Raw genomic sequence first — 19,645 nt, 5'->3', positions numbered from 1 at the left:
GTGAAGATAAGTGGCATCGGAAATGATGGATGGAGCATTTTTGTAGTTGGAGTATAGAAAATCTGTTTACAACCCTGTAGAACCCTCCAGATATGAAATAATACCCCTATCGTCAAACCTGTTGTGGCGATCCAGTCTGGTGATTGTGTCTCACCACATTTACTGACACCTATTGATCAGTGTAGCATACTGTATATCATCAATGTCTGAATGAATTTTCTTAAATGTTTAATTGTGTACTAATAATAAGCCGTATTCAACTGCAAAACAGCATGATTGATTGATTTTTGAAAAATGAAATCCCTTGTGGCAAGGGACGTTACTATATCATAAAACCTTTACACATGCTAACATCACTTTTGTCAATGGACAATTGTTTCTAATTTTGCAAACATAAAATAGTGCTGATTTGCCATAAAGCTATAGAAAGGGGGTGTAGGGTACAAATGTCTATGTATCATGTTTTCAATGCAGCAATGACAAATATGCATTGCATCATTTTTAACAGTAACTGAGACTGCATTGCTAAGCACACCGTGCATGCCAAACATTTCAGCAGCAAATGCTGGCAAAGGGTGTTTCTCTCAACCAAACTGAGAACTGCGTAATGCGCATACTGCTACTGTGGTCCAAGTATCCATTATACCTGACACACAAATTCTGGGAGGTCTATTGACTCATTCCTGCTGCTACATCATCACTGGTGGAGCCGCTGGGTAATGTATCAGTGTTCCCAATGCGCATGCAACTTTTCCTTGGAAACGCACCAAAAAGTCTATTAAGAATAACTACATTGGGCCTTTTCTCACTAGGGTAATCTATACATAGCTACAAGTCCATTTTCTCTCGTCATTAAAGCTCAGATATAGGTCCAATATCTGCAGGGCACTTATCAAAGTCTAAATTTAGTGCAGTGTTAAACTTTCCAGTTATAGTAATAACTCTTGTGGCAACGTCTGGCGAGTGGGAATTGGTAGTAAAGAAATTGAAATAGGTTTGCATTTAGAAAGGCTAAAAATACATTTAGGCTACGTTTTACATTTAATTGACCCCGTATTAGTGTTATACATTATGTACCATGGTGTATAAGTTAATTGTATTACTTATAAGCAGATGCCCCATAAGTTATCCCTGCCTAAACATCCCCTATTATACAAACCTATGATTTGTAATGTAAAGTTTACATTTAACAGTAGTAGTATTCTGCAGTAACGTCTCTCCAATTTATTTGCTCCACTTTTGCAAAGACTGAGAAGCAACATCAGGGGTGTCCAAAAGTGTGGCTTTTTTGGGGGGGACCTCTGGATTTGTTTCATTTTTTTCATTTTTGATGTTTTTTTTCCCAAACAGTTATTTTTTTATTTATGTTGATCTAATTTGTTAACTGTGTCTCACAGAGTCACTAACATTACATTCTATCCATGCCTTTTAATTGACTTGAATTCTATTAGTCAAATAGTAAAACATTCATGACCTCAAACAATGCACAACAATGAGTGAATTCAAGAAACAATACAAGCATTTGATGTTTGCTAAATACAAGGATGAAGAGTCTTGAACCAGTCATGATGTGATATATATATCACTATATTGACACTTACTATGGTACCCATTATGTCATTGGATGGTCATATTACCTCGTACTTCGGTATGTGACAAAAAATAAACAAATAAATAAATAAATTAAATAAAATAGAAAAATAAATAAAAATGAATAGTTACTGATTGTAAAAGAACCAGTTGGAGAGGTATGATTTAATAAGCTTTGCTTCTTCCTACTCCTTTTGGACATGTGGAACTGTGAACTGATTATGTGATGCATTCAATTGTAATCTGATGCATGTTCAAATGAAATAAAACCATTACAATGAAGAGAAACTATTTCCACTGCCGTCCTCACACATTTTTTGCTCTCAAAACGCTGTTTTTTTTGTTGACGAGCCTTTTGTTAGCGACTCTTCCCGTTGATGATCAGGGATGAGGGAAAGAGCAGATAAACAACTTGTCAAGTGAGGTCAGCGTGGCTTTATATCACAGTGGTGCTGTTTAGTTTAAGACCTCCGGTTTTTCAACCACCAACCGGAGAATATAGGCCACCTGATTGTTTATTTTCGAATCTTGTGAGAGTTTTCTTATGCAAGGAGCCAAACTACGAACAGCGTGGTTTATGTGGATGCTCATCATGCAATCAAAGGGGTTTCATCAGACTCCTCTGTAAACATTGGCATCCGTCAGCAAACCGCGCAGTGATTAGGACGAGTCTGCAATTTTTTTTGCAGACTTTCAACTTCTGCCAACTTTTTTAAAATGATTAAGAGAGGCATGTTGTTTTCTTTTGCCATCTTCATATACTCTTCAGCCAGTCGTTGAAATTAGCCCACCACCCTCAAATAATACTTGTAATATTTGTATTTGAAGGTCGGTTGTGTCATTTGCTTTTTTGTTTCAGTGTGTATTAGTGACTAAGCAATAGTATGTGAGTCCCCGATGCTTTAGAGCTGCACTGGATATAAGGTTGACATCCACCATAGCCACCATGTGCTGGGCTGGACTGAGCGGATGACCACTTTTACCCTGGCTCTAGATCCACCTTGAAATCATAATGTTGAATTTAAAACCCAAGTGTATCTGGTGAATCGACACTGAGCCGCTTAGTCATTTGGATCTGGTGCGTAACATCCTAAACCATTTTAAAAAAGGGAAGTTTACGCCCATTTTTACCACCTGGACATCAATCGGATGGCTGTGAAGTCTTCTTCCAAATTCCTTTGGACTCCAGGACTCATTTCAAAGCTGTTAGAATTTGAATATCCGGAGGGACTTCTGCCTTGTTAAAGGGCCATTCCCAACAAGACAGTAGCTGCTGCAGGAAGTACGCTGTCCAGAAAAAAACAACAAGGAACTCTCCCAATGCTAATGTCGGCGGCCGAGAGTGGTTAGCGTGCAGGCCTCACAGCTAGGAGACCCGGGTTCAATCCCACCCTCGGCCATCTCTGTGTGGAGTTTGCATGTTCTACAGGTGGGTTTTCTCGGGGTACTGCGATTTCCTCCCCCATTCCAAAAACATGCCAGGTTAATTGGCGACTCCAAATTGTCCATAGGCATGAATGTGAGTGTGAATGGTTGTTTGTCTATATGTGCCCTGTGATTGGCTGGCGACTAATCCAGGGTTTACCCCGCCTCTCGCCCGAAAACAGCTGGAATAGGCTCCAGCACCCCCCGCGACCCTCGTGAGGATAAGCGGTAGAAGATGAATGAATGTTTGATTTTCTGTTATTGTGTCTACTATATTGGGTAATATGAGTTTAAAAGTGATGATAGGTCTGGAGCTTTACAAACTTTACGAGACTTCAACTCAGAAAGCATCAGAGGACTAACTATAAGGCATGTTTTGCTATTTTTTTTTTTTTGCATTAACTCAAAAAAAACCCACAAAGGTACAAACAGCTGAGTGCTAGTCAATTTAATGGCGAAAAACACGACATGTTGCAAAAACTTCACTAGACTCCATATTTCCAATATTACCAGTAATGACATATGCTGTATTTTATCTCTATGAAAAATGATTACAGGGGATTAGTGATGTTTCCCTGCCTTTGCCGTCGCTATTTAGATAACTCATGAAAGAGCCATCCGTCTAAGATGTGTACTTTTGTTCTAATGGCCACTAATTTGGAAACTGTGGGTTTCCATCAGGCCTTGTTAACAGAGGCTTCAGGCTCAGTGAACTTTGCCATTGCAACACAAGGCAGCTCTGTCTTCTGAGGAAGAACGGGGCAGGGCTGTTGTGATGTCCCAGGGCTACTCCATTACATTCATACACAAAAGCAAGAAACTATTGGATAGAGTATACAAAAATACATTTCATCAAGCACTACTGAAGAAGTGGAACAGTGGGGAGCTTCTGCTTTTCCCTGAAAAATGTCCGCTGAAGGTGATCAATAGATCTTTGATGAAACCAACATGCCCCAGTGTGTGGTCTGTTTTCATTTACACAGGAACCGTGTTTTCATCTGAGGAGATTAATCGAATACACAGAGGCGGCCTGCTGTGAGAACATCTTTATTGAGAATGGCTGCAAATTAATTAAGATGGGAAACAGTAAGTAGAATGGATAGGAGCGTTTGTGGTGACGTTGCATGGCGGTGGTGAACACTTCTCTTGCCGCTTCGGTTTCATGCGAATGGCAATGTAAAATGTTTCCTTTCCATGAAACTTGCTCCACATGTTGTGCACATTCATGAACCGGCAATCACATTTCATGTGATACAGTAGGATCCCCGCAGGGGTCGGGTTAATTGAGACGCTCATAAAAATGTCTATTTTTGATCCACGGCCCCCGCCTTTAAAAACATGTGTTATAATATGAGTAGTATTGTAGTATTCCATGCTGGTCACTTGGTATTAGTGTGTGTTAATGTGACTCTCCCAATGTGTCATATTTTCAGTTATAGTGTCTACTATATTGACTAATATGAGTGAAAATGTGACAATAGGGGTGTTATTTCAGGGCAAGAGGTCTCTAATAAAAAAAAATGCATTTAGAAGGTCATAAACAGGTCTTTACCTACGGAAACATTTCATATACTATACTGTATTTTCTGGACTATAACAATGAAAATATGCATAAAATGTATAATTGGATAGAAAAAACATTCATACGTCGCACTGGAGTATAAGTCGTATTTTTTGCGGGTAATTTATTTTCCAAAACAGACATTACATCCTCTTGGAAGGCAAGTTCTAACAATAAAAGAATAGAGAACAGGCTGCATCAGTGTAAGGTATGCTAACACAATGGTTATTCAGCTACACAAAAAATAAATAATAATAATAATAATGAACAGAAAAGGTGTCCGGTGTTTTTGTAACAAACACTTTATTTATAAGTCGCTCAGGAATATAAGTCGCAGGAACAGCCAACCTATGAAAAAAAAAGTGTGACTTATACGGTAAAAATACGGTAAACAAATTGACATTGTTCCGTCAGATCTGGAGCCAATTAACCATAAGGAATGAGAGATGGCTGTTTTAACCTGGGTTTTGTTATATTTAAATTTGCAACTACGGTGCATTGAAGAAAGTGCAAAATCTCAGCGCTTGACAACAAAACACACAAGTCAAGCAAAATGATAAACATGTAAAAATGTAAGGCTTTTTGAAATGAATGAAATCAAAGTTAATAAATTGAATATTTTTGTATTTGGGCATAAACAAGTCTGTAGAAAAGGCAGCACATTTAGAAGCCATTGTGGAGTTTACATTAAAGTAAAGATACTTTCCACTGTGGAAACCCATGTGAGAAACACAACAAGGATGGACGCCAATCAGTGCTGAGGATTTGAACTATAACTTTCTGTTCTGAATAGTACACATGTACCCAGGCTTTGTATCTTCTTTCAGTTAGTAATTTTTATGCTGGAAACCACAAAACAACCGCAAAACAGCACCAAATATCCAGGAATTACAGGAATCCACCGTATATAACATGACTACAAACTACTACAGACTATTTAGTGTGTTGGTTTTATGTGTGAAAAGGTTGGCTGTCCAATTTGTGACACTTTGGCATCAAAGCTTCATTCATATTCTCATATACTCTATGTGCAATGAACTGTTTTGTTTTTCAATGCATTCATCAGACAAATATATAAACATAACATGCCCACATAACTTATGCCCAAACCGTTGCGGACCGATGCCTCTCTTGGGAGTGTTCACATGCAGCCTGGACGACTGATGGCCGCCACAGAAGCCACTCTCTGATGGGCTTTGTATAAGCAGAGATTTGGTAAATAAAAGCTGTGAAGATATATTGCTGGCCACTAAATAGCTCACTTCTACAAAGGGGAGAACTTACCTTGCCTAAAAACAGAGTTCATTTTCACACTGATTACAAGTCTGCCTTGAAAGACTATTTGAAAGCCAACACACTCTCATTTTTTTTTAAATCCTACACACCAGTATTTACATTTGTTTTTATAAGTGTGTGAAATAAACATCCCGACCACCTCAATTGGCTTCCTTCACTTTTCAAGACCAAAATACTTTTACTGTTTGTTTGGGTATATCAGACACACAAAGTTCAGCACCGGCACTGCTTTTACCTTTGACAGTGATTACATGTAACTTTGTATTTAACTTAAAGGAAAAGTGCACTTTTGGAGGGAATTTTGCCAATCCTTCACAGCTTCATGGTTTAAAATATATGAATAAAAAAACTGTTTTTGGTGTTTCGTTGTTGCATACAGTCTATCCATCCGTTTTCAATCAGACAGAAAATCTATCCATTCATTTTCTATACCGCTTATCCTCATTAGGGTCGTGGGGGTATGCTAGAGCCTATCCCAGCTGACTTTAGAAGAGGTGGGATACACCATGGACTGGTCGCCAGTCAATCGCAGGGCAACAACCATTCACACTCACATTCATACCTATGGACAATTTAACCTAATGTGTCTAATTTGCCATCTTCGAATGCCCCGTTTACACCAATGTCCAGCAGTTGGAGTTTTTTTTGTTAATCCTCCTGGAATGATGGGAAGCTCCAAATTCATAAGTTTCACTTGTTTTTTCACAGTAGCGGAGAGATGGGCGATATGTTGTTTTGCAGAATACCGATAGCACAGTACCTACCGGAAGGGTGGTGGAGGTTAAGCGTACACTACGGCTCAAAAGTTTGGGATCACTTGTTAATTTCTTTGTTTTCCAAAGAAAAACAAATTTTCATGCATTTCACAAACATTTGTATCCATTTCACAAACGATGAAAATGAATGAGATGATTTTGAAAGAAAGATGTACATTTTTGCATAAAGGCCTACTATCAACAACTGTCGATCCTCTGCATCAATCTCCTGGACTTCAGGATGCTGGACTTCATCAAAAAAAAGGATGAACAACAAGAAACTCAGGAATACAACCTAGTAGACATTCACTTGTCACTTTTGAATCTTGAACCAATTACCAGCGAGAAACAAGGGATTACAGCATCCACAATGGGCTGGGTACCATTTCCTTTAGTTAACTGTGTATCCGTCAGTGTTTCTGAAGTCCAGTGCTCTCAAGCAGGTACGCCTCATAAAAAATTCACAGCATTGTCCTAGGCAGCCGTAGCCTGAGGCTCTCAAGGTTTGTCTTTGTAAGAGTTTGATAACGCAGGTTACATAGCACTGCGTGTCCTTGAGTGCCTACAAGGGCAAGATATTTGTTTCCCCAGTTCATATAGACACAGCAGAAAAAAAAACGAAACAATTACCCTCCATTGCAGAAATTTGCTGCAATTGTTTTGAGTGACAAGGTTGGGAATTATCAGAGTGCTTTATTATTACCTTTCAGAAGGAAGCAAAAGAGCACTGGAGCAAAACATTTGATAAAATGGCGAATGGACAGTATATAAAGCCCAGAATAAACATATGTAATAGCATCAGCTGCCATCCAACAAGCAGGAGAAATGATTTACATCACTGTTACATGATACAACGGTGTATTATTGGCTTTATGAAATTCAAATGTGCATGCATTATACTGAATAGTCTGTGAATTGTCTCTAATTGTGTTTATGCGTGCATGGTATTTCCACTGTTAACCCTTTCACCATTGCCAAGGAGAGCAGTTATCAGGCTAAGTGATGACTTTCTGAATCCACTCAGTCAGCCATTTATACAAAAGAATGTTATCTATTCTGCTTTACAATCACAGATTGCATTCATCTTTGTGCAACAAAAGCAGAGTGGCGTTTTTGATGAGTACAAGAAAACAACGCGCTTCTTAGAATCTTATCAAGCTTTGGAAATGTGTGAACATTTTTTATCGTAATGCCTCTTGGCATTTAGAATAAAATGTGAACTCTTGCTATTCTTACTGACCTTGAGATAAAAAAGAGGGAGAAGAGTCTGCTGTATGACTGTCTTCTTATTCCGGAAATAAATCAATAAATAAGACAATATCATATTTCTGGGCTAGTTATTAGCATGTCGGCCTGATACTCAGGAGGCTTGGAATCAAAATATGTCTGTGTGATGTTTGCGTGCATGTTTACATGGGTTTCCTTCTATCAGTCTGTTGTGGTGAAAAGGGAGCACAGCCAAAAGGCAAAGCTTTCAATTTACCGGTCGATCTACATTCCTATCCTCACCTATGTTCGTGACCGAAAAGACAAGAGTACAAGTGGCCAAAATTAGGTCCCTCTATCGGATGGCCAGGCTCTCCCTTAGAGAGAAGTTTGGGTTGAACTAATTTTCAGCCGATATTGGTGGCAGATGAATCAGAGCACACCTACTTTTGACCAATTACCGTATTTTCTGGACGATAAGTAGCTCCGGAGTATAAGTCGCACAAGGCCGGAAATGCATAATTAGGTAGAAAAAAAAACATAAGTCGCACTGGAGTATACACTACCGCTCAAAAGTTTGGGATCACAAATTTCTTTGTTTTCCAAAGAAAAACACATTTTCATGCATTTCACAAACAATTAAAATGAATGAAATGATTTTCAAAGAAGGATGTACATTTTTGCATAGAAGCCTACTATCAACAACTGTCAGTCCTCTGCATCAATCTCCTGGTATGGCTGCTAATCCAAGTTCATCATTTTATAAGGCTAATAGATGATTAGAAAAGCCATCTAAAAATCCTAACTAAAACTAAAATCTCTTACCATGCTGTTAACTACTCCCTTCAGAGAGCAGCACAAACTGGGTCTAACAAGGACAGAAAAACGCTGCACAACTGTGCAAGAAGACAAATATCTGAGAGTGTGTAGTTTAAGACAAAGACGCCTCACAGGTCGTCACCTGGCAGCTGCACTAAATAGTAGCCGTCAAACACCAGTGTCAGTATCAACAGTGAAGCGGCGACTTCAAGATGCTGGACTTCATAGCAGGACTGCCAAGAAAAAGCCCCCAAAATATCCAAGTGATCCCAAACTATGTGAGCGGTAGTGTAAGAAATAGAGAACAGGCTGAATAGGTGTAAGATATGCTAACACAATGGTTATTCAGCTACACAAAAAATAAACATGAACAGAAAAGGTGTCTCGTGTTTATGTAACATAGTTTTTTTTTCATTTCTAAGTCGCTTTGGACTATAAGTCACAGGAACAGCCAACCTATGAAAAAAAGTACGACTTGTAGTCCAGAAAATACGGTATTCCTTGTCCGGTATCCAATACAAAACTATTCAAATCGTGTTTTCAAGCATTCTCTTTCTTGGTTTGCAGCATTAGTTGAAATGGTGAAGTCATAATTGCTCCAAATGAAGACTTTTTGTCCTTTTTCTTTGAGAAGGTCGGAAGTTAAATATCAGCTTGTCAGTAATTATGCGACGGTCTCTGAGGAAAGGTTACGTGAATTTAGATCAGTTTGATGAGCACGTCTGACACTTCAAACTGTGCATGATCTCTCCTTTTCCTGAGCTTCATTGGCAAACTCGGCAAACAATAGTGTCAAGTCAAGGTGAAGTCAAGTGGAAAAAAGCAGAGATGCAATTAACCTCGGGCATATTAGCTTGACTCTGTGTAAATTATGAAAATACTTCAATGCATGGCAACAAATGGCCTTAATACATCTCTGCGATGAAATGAGATTCCACAATGTCAACTTGTTTTACGTTTGTGTTGTGTTTTTTTTTTTTTTACCTTCACTTATTCTAACTTTGCGGAACTTTGTGTGCAAATTCTGGGATGGATTGTTAATTTTCTTTCTAATTCCCTTTGTCCTCAGGCTAAGAATGTTACTACCGATCCGTCTATGTCTCTCTTCTAAAAACCCTCGCTCCTCTCGCTCCCTGTGCACATATCCAGATAATTAAACAAAGCAAACTATTTGATTAAACAAGTAAATGTGCTAATCTGCATTTGCAATAATTAGGATAAGCCAGAGTTTCTATAAGAACATTAACTGTGATGGATGCTTCATTGGCGACTTTGAGCAACTGTTCCCCATCAGCCCACGGGAATAAAGAGTTGCATTAAGATGCCAAGGTTGAATCTGTTTAGTAATCTTGACCCAGATGGCCCGGCGAGGCCATTTGGTGAGGATCAGCATTGTAGACATTGCATATGCGCAACATGTGCACGCTTCCCATGTGGGCTGGGCCCTCTCTGGAACTTCCTCTTATTAACTTTACGGTGAAATCTTGCGATTTACGACGACAGCTGGCGAAATGGACGGAACCGGCAATTATCATTCCTCTACCAGTACTCCAAAATATGGGACTCTATGGTAGTAGTTGAGTTTATTTTGAACGTGTATACAAGTTACATTACAATACATCACATAGTACAATTCACAGTTCCACACTTCCGAAAAAGAGAAGAAGTGAAGCCTATTTAATCCTGCCCCCTTTCCATGTCACATCAGTACATATGTATAAATACATTTGTTCACTTCCTGTATTCCAAATACTCTTTGCTCATTTTAAATACACATAAAAATGATAAGGCAGCGCTAAGGAGTCAAGATTTATAACCACTGTAAATAAATGATATGACAGTCATGATGAAAGTCACTAATGAAAAGGTTAGTTGACACAAATGATCGGATGACGATTGAGTACAGACAATGTACTCACAAAGAAACAGAAAGAGTTAACGTAGTAGTTGCAAAAATGCCAATTACACTGTTGAAATCGCTCCGTTTAGTGTGTTTGACTTTTCTACTGAATTCCATAACTTGATTCCACATACTGATATACTAAAGAAAAAAAGAACTAATCAAAAAAGAAAACTGATTCTAACCAAAGCTAATTTTATATAATAATGTAAATCCAATTAATCTGTTCCAGACACCCAAAAATAGTAACACAAAATACATTTTATGGCAGTAATCAGGGGTTCTGAGGATGGGGGGGGGCGACTTAGCCCCCTTGAGATGCACAGGATATGAATGAATGTAGTAGACATTTAAAAAAAATCCAAAAAACAAATAAGGAGCAAGAACCAGGATATAACTTTCCAACAGATTTAGTAGAGATACTCAATAGTTTTAGGCCACCATTAAATTATTAATTAGCCTATTATTATTACTATAATTTTTTTTTTTAATTACTATCATCATTATTCTTTAAAAAAAAAAATATATATCAAATTATTTAGGGGAGCTAGGCCTAATGACGCCACTGGCAGTAATTATTGTTTTACATGCTGAAAATAATGCAGAAATAATTAGAAATGACTACTAGACAACTGGACATTTAACATCACTTTTACCTAGTTCTGTTGGAAAAAAAACACAAAGCCATCAATTAACAAAAAAACACAAAAATAAACCCATTCTGCTGCAACCGCAACATGCAAAAATGTAAACTATCAAGCTAAATGTTAACCTTCTAGAACCGTTTAATATAGAAAATGGGTGGAAACGAAACTTCTTTGTTTTTGTATACTGTTTGGTAATGAAAGCAAGCTGGTAGCTAACAGCAGTAGTCCACTGCTGGCACAGTAGCTCAACACATTTTTACCTCCTTATTCTTATTATTCTTATTCCTATCGTTTGTAAGACGAGATCGGGGGATTAAAGGGAAAAGAGGAGGAAGGAAGGGGGTCGTCGTGTCCTAGGCAGGACTTGATTAAAGACAGTCTTTGTTATGTAATTAGCTCCAAGTGAAGAAGGCCCCGTCGCTGCAAGAGTGTAGAGCAGCTGGCCTGATGTTGTCTAATTGCCTGGTGGGATTCTTTCCATGCCTCATCCTCTGGAGTTTGGCGTGATGACACACATATTTACTGCTGGGAAGGCAAGAGTGTGCGTTTCTTCTTGTATGAATTTCTTCTATTGGTTGGATGCCCTTCAGGTAAAAAAAAAAAATATCGCCTTTTACTGGCTTTACTTGAGCTTTCAGTGATATGACAGCATCCTTCTGACCGCCTTTAGCACCACATATTCAGTCCTTGAGATCAGCAGTGCAACAAAAATGTGACTTATGGTCACAAGAATGCACAGGCAACAGTGAAGTACACGGATAGGAGAAATATAACGAGTTTTTTTTTTCAGGTAAGCATGTTTGTGGTGTGAATGCATTGCTCTTTTGAACGCATATTGTTTTGAGATGGCAAACTTCTTACTACCTGGAACTACTTTCGTCATCATCCGACCAGAATTGGATTTAGAAGACCAAGTGGGGGGAGAGTCTCTGTTGACGGTGTCATACAACTTCATGTCAAGAAATCCGGTTGACCATCACATGTATTTTTGGTTTTAATATGCCTACTTTTACATGAATGACTGATCTGGTAATGTTCAAATGAACAATGTGTGAAATGGACTTCCAAATTCTAATCTAATGTAATCTCAACCAATCCAGCAACCTGTGTGGTACAAAACCGTCTTCACATGCAAACTCCAAATATACTTTCTGATATATGCAAGAACAAAGCTGGTCTGTGATTTATTTTCATGCCGCGAATGAAGGTTGTGTTTATCTTGCAGGCTAGTGTGCGGAAACTCGTGGAGGCGTGGGGCACGGGCCAAGGAAGAAGACATTTCATTGAGGTCAAGGTGCGGATACATGTTTTCTTTCTTTACCATACTTGACATTGTGAGAGAGCGCATTAAACATCTCTGTGACATTCCTTGTGACTAATGCACTCATGCACAAAATTCAGTTGAAGACAGAGGTCTTTACTCCACTTAATACCATTAATTGTTTCTTCAGGCAATATAGTGTGTCTGTGTTTGAGAATGAGATGTACTGTTGGTAGCACAGCGCTTTTAGATGGAAGGCCTTGTTGTGGGAGAAAAAAAACATCCATCCTAACCAAAAAATAAATCACTGAAAAAAAGACATACAACTTTTTTTTACTTTATTCCTTTTGCAAACGGCTCCGATAAAATACAGAATCCTTAGCGGGCTGCAGATGTAAAATATACACACACTGTATATATATATATATATATGTTCCACTATATTATATATATTTACTGAAACTAGACTTAAACATTTTTAGTTTTTTTCGAATACAATAGTCGCGTAAGTCTAGACTAAAATCTGGTAATGGTAGTACTTTATTTATTTATATTTAAAATGCTAAATGTGACTAAAACGACATGCATTTTCATCCAAAAGACTACTGTGCTTTCCAAAAAGCAACATACTATAAAATCCTGCATAAATGCTGAATGGGCCTGCCAGTTGTAGGCTGCTAGCATGTTAACAGGGATTCCTAATCAAGTGGCCCGTTTGCAACTGTGTTCATCAGTTAGGCCGTCACACTTACACAGAACGTTATAAATAAGAATAAGATATAAGATGAAGAAATTATGCTTGATAAGTTTGCTGATGCGCTTTGCAGTGCAGGCCCATAATTAGACTTTTTTTGCAAAGATCATTTGCAGTCCCTCGTCCAAATTATCCAAGCACCGTCTGTGCTCATTTACATCAGTGTTTTGCATTCGCATTACACTTTTTAAGCCGGTGTGTGACGTCCAAAACACACACACACACACACACACTGCACCTGTTTGACGGAATCCAGCCAAACACCTGCATCCTCTTGTCTCCCCCCGGTCTGGTCTGCCCACACCAACTTTTATTTTTCTCATTTCTGTCTGACACACAGCTTGTAGGCCTCATATGAGACACATTTTGATGACCAAAACCAGCCTCCTACACACACACACACACACACTTTACTGGTTGTAGCTTTTGCTGACATTAAAAAAAGAGGAGAGAACCAGCTGGGTCTATGCAGAATAATGAGGTCAAAGCCATTCTAATAAGTCTGGGGGATGAGCCCGATGTGGATAGGGGCAAGAGGAATTAGAAATGAGGAGAAAAGGAATAAAAAGGGAAGAGCAGTGCTCCAGAACAAATAAAGCCACGGTTGAAGGCACCATGGTTGGCTGCCTCGTCTCTCTCGGGCTGCCATTGGCTGCGAGTTTGAACCCTCGCCTTCACTCACGCTTACTCAGAAAGACCCGAGATTGTTCCCGTCTGTGGTCATACTTACTTTAGGCTTCAATGACATTTTTTAAGAGATACGCTCTTAAGATTTGGACCATCTCACAGAATTTAATGAATATTCATTAGAATATTTTTTATATCTTCTTCACAGATACTGCAATGCACGTAAAGGTACAAATATTTCCAGGAAATAGACTATACAAATTATTTTACATATCAAAATTGTTTTCCTGGAGCTGTCATATTTAAATCTGGAAATAAAAATTAATAATGACAATGTTATCTGATATTTAGTATAAACATTACATACTCATTGGAATGGGTATTTTTGTATTTTGTATTTTTTTTTTATTACAAATACTACACATATTCCTGGAAATAGACTATTAAAATTTAAATTACAACTATTTCAAATGGTAATGTTTTTTTTTTACAAATATATACAAAATATTAATTTAAAATAACTCTACAAAGGAGTATTGAGGCCTTATTGCAACGGTGAAAAAAAAAACATTGTTATGAGAATAAAGATGTAATATTTCAATAAATAAAGATGTTTCCAGAGAAACACACACTGAAATCATTTTTTTGATGTGTGTCAAAGTAGCGATAACTCCAATTCTATTTTTATCCTGATGTTACACACGTATAAATTCCATTCGGTCCATCTCAGGTCACCGCGTTTAGCGAATCCCCAAGGAATTATTTCCCGACTGTTGTGATGAATGTGGGGAATAAATCAATGGTTAATGATAAGTGTTAATGATAATGATCATAAAGTGTCATCTCACGCAAGAATCCAACGCTGCAATCTGTCTCCTGCTCCGTAGCTCACAAGCTACTTCCGCATGCTTGGCTTGCTCCCACACACGTATTGTATGGTGGAATAGTATCATATAGTACCAACCATTTGTCATCTTTCCCCCAAAATGAAGTCTTTTGTCAGCATCCGCGGTGGAGCAAACAGCCTTTTGTTGCCTCGCAAACTGGCAGCCTGAAAGCCACTCTGCAAACCAAAAGTTGTACTCTGAAAAGGTTGATTCTCTCTGAATTGAGGGTGTAATTTACCCCGCGCCGACACTTTTGAATTATGGTTGTATTTGAAAGGATGGGCGAGGCTGTCAAATCCATCCCTGCCATGATAAATAGCCATTTACTGTGCCATGGCAGCGGGATGGAGCAGGTACACACCCTGAGACGCTAGCCGTGTCGTTTTGGAAGGTTTGTGCAGACAGGCGGTGCACTTAAACCCAGCGTCAGCCACACATGTCCTTTCTTCACACTTGGCAATTGCCATTGACTTTGACAGATTATCCTGGCTTTGGCAGTGGCGTCTGGAGATCACAAAACCTGCAGCTACATTTGTGCCACGCATCCACAAAACTCCATCTTTTCACCATTTAGCTGCCAAGCTAGCACTCTGGGTCCATGTGAGCTTCAACAAGTCAAATGTAAGAGTTTTAAAGACCTTTTAAGACAATAATAATACGATTTAAGACACATTTCACACCCACTCGGCCTACTTTAGCTCCATTTTGTAGTTTCCTCAAAAAACATTGAAAGCAATTCTGAGGTTTATACATTTTAGAAAATTGTAGACATTTTAATGCCTTAAAATGGCCAACATTTTGGCGATAATCTGTGAAAATGAGGCATAAACCAAGGAGAGCGGAAAGCAGCCACCAAAGGCAGGAAACATTTTGGTCACTTGTACCCACCATCTTGTCCTTTCAGTGACAACCAAACCAAGGTTTTCAGACCAAAGTCCGTGGGAGAATCTGTGAAAATGACGCACAAGCTGCTGCTACTCCATTGGTCTCCAACAGTAAGCTTCGATTTTGGGGAGCTGCTTCACGTTTTAGTATTTGTATGATTGTCCAGTTCAGACCAAATGCCTCTATTTGACACATTACTACAACATAGCACAAAGACAATGACCGCAGTGTTTGAGCGAATACCTGCTTCACTAACACAGTACCAAGGTTGCCAGTGTATAAATAAAAATACCAAATAGCTACACTACCGCTCAAAAGGGATCACTTGGAAATTTTTTGGAGTACCATATTTTAAGACTATAAGTTGCACTTTTTTTCATTGGTTGGCTGTTCCTGCGACTTATACTCCAGAGCGACTTATAAATGAAAAAAGTGTTTATTTTACATAAACACTGGACACCTTTTCTGTTCATGTTTATTTTTTGTGTAGCTGAATAACCATTGTGTTAGCATATCTTACACCTATTCAGCCTGTTCTCTATTCTTTTATTTTTAGAACTTGCCTTCCAAGAGGACGTAATGTCTCTTTTGGTCAAGTAGTTTGGTAAATAAATTACCCGCAAAAAATACAACTTACACTACTGCTGAAAAAGTTTTGGATCACTTGGAAATTTTTTGGCCTTTTTTTTGGCAGTCCTGCTATGAAGTCCAGCATCCTGAAGTCGCCGGTTCACTGTTGATACTGACACTGGTGTTTGACGGCTACTATTTAGTGCAGCTGCCAGGTGACGACCTGTGAGGCGTCTTTGTCTTAAACTACACACTCTCAGATATTTGTCTTCTTGCACAGTTGTGCAGCGTTTTTCTGTCCTTGTTAGACCCAGTTTGTGCTGCTTTCTGAAGGGAGTATATAGTATTTAGATGGCTTTTCTAATCATCTTATAATAATCATCTTAGCCTTATAAAATGATGAACTTGGATTAGCAGCCATACCAGGAGATTGATGCAGAGGACTGACAGTTGTTGATAGTAGGCCTCTATGCAAAAATGTAGCTCCTTCTTTGAAAAGCATCTGATTCATTTTCGTTGTTTGTGAAATGGATACAAATGTTTGTGAAATTGAAAAACATTTTTTGTGAAATGTATGAAAATGTGTTTTTCTTTAGAAAACAAAGACATTTGCAAGTGATCCCAAACTTTTGAGGGGTAGTGTATGTTTCCTTTCATTCTGTCAAAATAGACCTCATAGCAGTGAAAGTGGCAGATCCCCGTGCTAGCTTCTAGGCCATTTAGTTGTTTTAACACCTGTTTGGGATTTGTCCGGCTCTAAATCAAGTGGACAAAGAAGCATACTGTACAGAACCCTTCCCCAAAAAATGGCTTTCTCCTCTAAATTTATGACTTCCAGAGAGATGAATGCAAGCTTCATCCCCAACAAAACTCCGTTGTATTCAAGCAATGTCATCCATATAGCTGCTTGTGAAACCCAAGTCACCCCTTCCAGTTGATTAAATACCTGAAAGCATTACCCTGAAAAGCACAGCTGCAGGAATGAAATGTGTGCGTTCCATCTGCAGCCTCTAATTTGATGAATGTGCTGCATTTAATTATACATGGGTCAAACACCATGCATACCTTTTGTTAATTAGTTGAATCATCCGATGCTGCAGGAGAATCTAACAACATAGATACACAATTGTCTTGGTTATTAATGAGAGAAGAAAAAAACTTCCCACATGTTAACCACTTTGACTGGGAACTTGTTAGGCGTAGCGCATCCTGCATTAGCGTGGACGTCACTGTAAATGTTGAAACTTTATATCTCCATTGCAGTATACATGTACAGTATATGTAGTATAGATTTCAGTCTTGATAGGACTGGTTCCAGAGGCCTTGCTGTGCATCCCACAGAGTCAGACTATACTACTGGTAGCTTTTCCACCTCAGGATCCCCACCAGAGAGAAGACATTCCAAGTACCAAGTACTCCTGCAGCCGCTGATCGGACCACTGGATCGGTTCTCAGCCAAGTGTGAAGAGGCTGAGGGAAAGATGGAATGCGAGCTCATAACCTCACCTATGGTGATGAGCTTTGGGTAGTGGCCGAAAGGACAAGATCTTGAGTAGAGTCAAACTAAATTGGGGTGCTGGGTTCTCAGGTGATGAAGTGAAAAGCACTATCATCTGGAAAAACTTGGAATAGAACCGCTAGTCCTCCTGATTGAGAGGAGCCAGATGATACGGCTACAGCATCTGGTAAGGATGCCCCTTTGGTGAGGTGTTCAGGGCACGTCCGAATGGTGAGAGGCCTCAGGGAAGACCCTCTTAACTGGCATGGGAATGCCTCAGGATCCGCCGAATGAAGTAGCCAGGGAGTCTAGCTTCCCTGCTTAGGGTACTGCCCCTGCAACCCAACCTAGGATATGTGATGGATGGACTTCAGATAGAGATATCATATTTAATAGTGCATTTAAGTCACATTTAATTTTAAATTCATTTCACTAATTTCAAGCTGGCTGCATGGCGGTCGAGCGGGTAGTGAGCAGACCACACAGCGAGGAGACCTGAGTTCGATTCCACCCTTGGCCATCTTTGTGTGGAGTTTGTTCTCCCCGTGCATGCGTGGTTTCTTCCCAAAAACATGCTAGCTTAATTAGCGACTCCAAATTGTCCATAGGTATGAATGTGAGTGTGAATGGTTGTTTGTCTATATGTGCCCTTTGATTGGTACCCCGCCTCTCGCCCGAAGACAGCTGGGATCCAGCACGCCCTCGACCCTTGTGAGGATAAGTGGTAGAAAATGAATGAATTAATAAATTCAAGATAAGCATTTAATCTAGGAATTGAATAATGTCTGGTATGTTAGCGTAACAAAATAACAGTTATACACAGATCAAGAACAGGACTGGCTGACTCAGTCAACAATACAGCAAGTCCAACAATTAAATTACCAGTTAGCAACTTCAGCGAGTTCTCGATCTCAAGCCATGGTAATGTTCACTCCTTTTGTCATGACAGTCAGTATGAATGACATTTTAAATTGTTAAATGTTAAAACATATATAGTACTCACTGGCAGAACCAGCCAAACTATGAAAGAAAGTGATATTTGTAGTCCAGAAAATTCGGTATTACAGGACAGCCCTGCTTACAAAAAATGAATTAAAAACGTGAGCAATTGATGTTGTGATAGAAATATAACCCTAATATGACCCCCACCCTTCAAATATATATATATATATATATATATATATATATATATCATTTATATATATATATATACCATATATACCATCATTTATAATATACTAATTTAGGATGAATGGCCTTTTCTGCTAGAAAGAAAACAGCCTATTTTGAAAAGTGTAGGTTTAGACAACCACTGCACTGCAGACTTTCTTGGAGCTAAAAAGTGCTCCATTGTAGCAAATATTCAAAGTGGTTCAATTTTAATACACAGTTCTTTCTCACGTGGTGGTCAAAATTGCATTTTATTTCCGGGAAGAAGTTACTTATAATACCATGGACTGCAATTTTTGCTTCATGATTATATTTAAAGGAAAATGCGTTGCTACCTTTGAGCATTTTCCTACTGTTACTTTTGGGTCGATTTAGAAAATATTACCTCAGATTGCAACATAATTCAATTCAGGATGTAAGATTTGATCAGATGAGATTTAAACTTGCATATGCTTTGGATTTCCAAGTCAGTTTCCTGGCCCCTATTTCTAGCCATGGTGTCCCCCGTGGTCCCCATTTTAATGGCAAATATGCCTACCAAATGTCTGCCGAGCCTCCCGAGGACGGAGCAAAAGCATTCCGTAGACACGTAGATGGGAACATTCAAGTGCGCGTGGGGCAGATTCGTGTTAGGCACCTTTTTTGTTTCAGACAGCTGCTTCTTGCACTACTGGAGCACATATGGGAGCCGCACGGTGTGTGGAGAGAATAGAGAGCACACAAATTTGCTGACAACTGTCTCTTTTTCTGTGTGTGTGTGTGTGTGTGTGTGAGTGGGTGGGTGGCTGTGTTGG

At 39.0% G+C, this 19,645-nt stretch overlaps 1 long non-coding RNA gene across 4 annotated transcripts in view; it reads left to right on the top strand.

The window, feature by feature from the left end:
- The window catches only part of LOC131129930 (uncharacterized), a 47,527-nt gene extending 31,613 nt beyond the window's left edge, over positions 1 to 15,914 (top strand). For 2 of the 4 annotated variants that reach the window (XR_009129924.1, XR_009129928.1), the window contains 2 exons: positions 12,425 to 12,493; positions 15,633 to 15,914. This is a non-coding gene — a long non-coding RNA (uncharacterized LOC131129930). Of the gene's footprint in view, positions 1 to 12,424; positions 12,727 to 15,632 lie in introns of those variants that run through there. The other 2 variants (XR_009129923.1, XR_009129925.1) reach the window with 1 other exon arrangement.
- Positions 15,915 to 19,645: the final 3,731 nt, after the last annotated feature.

Source organism: Doryrhamphus excisus, chromosome 5 (assembly GCF_030265055.1).
Source record: "Doryrhamphus excisus isolate RoL2022-K1 chromosome 5, RoL_Dexc_1.0, whole genome shotgun sequence".
NCBI lineage: Eukaryota > Metazoa > Chordata > Actinopteri > Syngnathiformes > Syngnathidae > Doryrhamphus > Doryrhamphus excisus.
Note: the sequence above shows the minus strand (reverse complement) of the source record. Positions and strands in the feature narration are given on the sequence as shown.